Source organism: Haematobia irritans, chromosome 4, assembly GCF_050003625.1.
Source record: "Haematobia irritans isolate KBUSLIRL chromosome 4, ASM5000362v1, whole genome shotgun sequence".
In the NCBI taxonomy this organism is placed as follows: Eukaryota; Metazoa; Arthropoda; class Insecta; order Diptera; family Muscidae; genus Haematobia; species Haematobia irritans.
The window spans coordinates 76,795,140-76,798,926 of record NC_134400.1 but is presented as its reverse complement, the minus strand read 5'-3'; positions in this window follow the sequence as shown (position 1 = coordinate 76,798,926).

Genomic DNA, 3,787 nt, shown 5'->3' with positions numbered 1-3,787 from the left:
ACATACCTTTGTATGTTTGCTTGTCCTAGTGTGGCTGAAATGCGTGTATTCCTTAGAAGTTCCTCTAACACTCTAAGTATACCTGCATCAACATTCAGAGTTGCCAGTCCATTTAATATCGAGCTCGGATGGACGTTATTGAACGCCCCTTCGATGTCTAGAAACGCCACGATTGTGTATTCTTTGACAGATAGTGAGCTTTCAATAAAGCTGACTAGTTCATGTAATGCGGTCTCAGTAGACCTGCCCTTCGAGTATGCATGTTGTCGTTTCGAGAGCAAACTTGAATCGACGCTAGTTCTAAGATAAATATCTATCATCCTCTCCAGAGTCTTAAGTAGGAATGATGATAAGCTGATTGGTCGGAAATCCTTCGCATTCGAGTGAGAGGCTTTTCCCGCTTTAGGTATGAAAACGACTTTTGATTCCCTCCACTTTCGTGGAATATATGCTAAGTTGATACATCCTATATATATCGCCGACAACCAGGGATAATTCTGTCAGCCACCGCTTTTAACTCCGCCGGAGTAATTCCGGGGGATTTGAATGATCCAAAGCTATTTAACGCCCATTTTATTCTAGATTCTGATACAATTTCCTCGATAGGAAACGACCGCTGACCCACTGTGGCACCGCCAGTGTATGGTTCAACCGTCTGATTTCCGGGAAAATGTGTGTTCAATAGTACCTCCAACGTCTCCTCACTGGACGTTGTCCAATTGCCCACCGATGTTTTAATGAAACCTGGAGCGGAGCTCGTGGATGCTAGCACCTTCCGTAGTCTGGAAGCCTCGGACCAGCGTTACCGTTGGGAATTTTCAAAAAGTGGCACAAGAAGTGGCAAACGTCGAAAAAAGGGGCACAATTATTTTTGAAAAGTGGCACGAAAAGTGGCACATTCTTTTTATTAACTTATACAAAAAAAACTTAAGAAATAAATACTGCTAAGAGGTCAAGTTAAAATATATTTTGCGAATTCATACAAATTGGTGAACAAATCCTATTTAAAATTATTTTTTAAGCGTCTATAAAATAATCAGGCCTTTCAATTATATCTTTAAATTTATTTACGATATCAAAATAATTTATATCATCATTGGTTTTTAAGTAATGCGGAACCCCCTTTTCTTCAGTTTTTTGTCATTTATGTCAATTCATGGTAAAATTTGTCCACAACTTTCGGATTGTGATGTCGTTTTGTGACCTATCTATATTGTTTTAATGTTTTTAATATACAAAGAATTTTTATAGTCGATATCTGCTAAATCACGTTTTTACAAAATTTCTTACAAAATTTATGTATATTTGTAATAGAATATTTTTGTTAAATATAATTAATAAACAATTTAAGGTAAGCACTATGTTCGATTTTCGAGTTGAAATTTTCGCGGTTACTTTACTAAAACAGTTCAATATAAAGCAGATAAATTAACTCAATAACTCAATCATTTATAATTTTGATTATTTCAGGAAAAGTAATTTTCAACTCGAAAACCGAACATAGTACTCACGTTTAGGAGGATTCGCTTTGGAATGTTTTTTAAGATAAATCTTTGGTATTTGAAAGTGCATTTTGGATCTTTAACATATAGTTTCTCTAATTTCTTAGGACACTTTTCTTCCAATTTTTCTCTAATGAGGTAATGCTTCAATACTGTCCACTGTTCCAGCATTCATTTTGAGGAATATAGTAGAATTGGAACAATCTGTCTCAAAGGGCGATTGCAATTTTTTCTAACTGGGTCCTTATGGGATCCATCATCAATTATTTCCTGCGGTCGTAATACAAACCTTAAACATTTTCATATTTATCCTGATATTTCATGCCACAATAAATTTGGCATATTCAAAGTACGGTTTACCAAATAAGTTGAATCGTAACTGTTCACGTAATAAGAATTAATGAGCGAAGGCTGTTGGTGCACAATATTAAATTTTCTTAATAACACATCTATGGTGATAACTACCCATAATATTTAAACTTTTGAAAAAGTGGCACGAATTATTGGAAAAGTGGCACAAAATCGTAAAAAGTATCACATTTAGTGGCACAAACAAAAAGTGGCGCAAAAGTGGCACCGCCCAAGAAAAGTGGCAAATTTGCCACTAAAGTGGCGCAACGGTAACGCTGCCTCGGACGTATTCTCAATGCTGCTGCAGTAATCATTCCAAGAGTTATGCTGAGCCTTTCTCAGTTCTCGCTTGTATCCTCTCAGATTCTTCTTGTAAGCGTCCCAAATCCACTGGTGGACTTTGCTTTGCTAAAGAGCTTCCTGCACGATTTCCTCATATTACCTAACTCCGTAGACCACCATGGTGTTGAAGGCCTTAGTAATCCTCTCCACTGCGTGATCGATAATTTGCACAGTGCTCATATTTGTCTCTGGTATTTCCAGTATCATCATATTAACCGATTCCCTATACCTATTCCAGTCTGCTTTCCTAACATTTGGCGGAAATATGGTCTTGGTGGTATGAACATCAAATTTGAAACTGATGTAACGATGATCTGAGAAGCTGTGTTCACTTAAAACCTGCCACTCAGATATCATTTCATTCAGTTCTTGCGAGGCCAAGGTGATGTCCAAAACCTCTTGCGTGTTTTTAGTGACAAAGGTTGGGACATCTCCCTTGTTGCAAACTACCAGATTAGTACGCAAAATAAACTCTATTAGCGACTCTCCCCTTGCATTAGTATCACTACTTCCCCATATACTATGGTGCGCATTCGCATCGCATCCCATAATGAGTTTCGTCTTTGTTTTCAGTGACTCCTCAACTAAGGTCTTAACGGCACATGGAGGCATCTCCCTGTCATGTCCCATATAGACCGAAGATACCCAATATTTGCATTTGGCTATTTCTAAATTGGCAACGACAGTGTCTGCATTGCACATTGAAGGAAGCAGAAACAAGTTAAGCTCGTTTTTAGCAATTATACAGGCTCGAATTACATCATTACCAGTATACTGCAGTAGTTTGAACCCCGGAGTACTTAATTCACATATTTTGTTTCTATAAACATATGGTTCTTGAATAAGAACTATGTCTATGTGCCTTACAATGATGAAGATTTATCTGGAGGATCCGTAGGACCATCGAGATTTCCAACAACCGTCACATCAGCCGCTTCAATCGAGTTATCAAGAATATCCTCTTCAGAGATCTCGGTGACTCTCGCAATAACCATAGGTTCAACTTTGGTGAGTTCTGAGGCAGTAGAAGCCTCCTCACGCATACGGTATCTATCCATGTCTTCAACTTTGGTATCTCCCTCGACTTCGCAAGAGGATCCGCTTTCTTCTGATTCAGACAGAGGCTTGTCCATTTCTGAATCTTTTAGCTGATCGCTTTTATACATCTTCATTTGGATATAATGAAAGCCATAACATACACGGCCCTGAGACTTTGCTAGATGTGGCAAAGACTGAGTGTTCAATATAAACACTGCATGACGTCTTGGTCCATCCACTTCATCCAAACGGCCAACCTTCCAATCAGCTGTTGGAAGATCTGGATTGCATTATTTCAGTCTATTTAAAATAGATTCAGGGTCAGGAGGGTTTGCAGGTATCCACGCATGTGCTCTAGGTCTAGCCGGTATGTCTTTCTTCTCGACTAACTCTAGAGAGCTCCTCCCCAAACTTCACCAATTAGTATCAGAGCAGCTTTAAAACATTCTATAGACCTCTGGTCCTCAAATGCGACTAGCTTAAATCGTCGTTAATACCAACCAGCCTCTTGGTATCGAGGATCTGGGCCGGGAAACTTTTCCAGCACCTGTGAG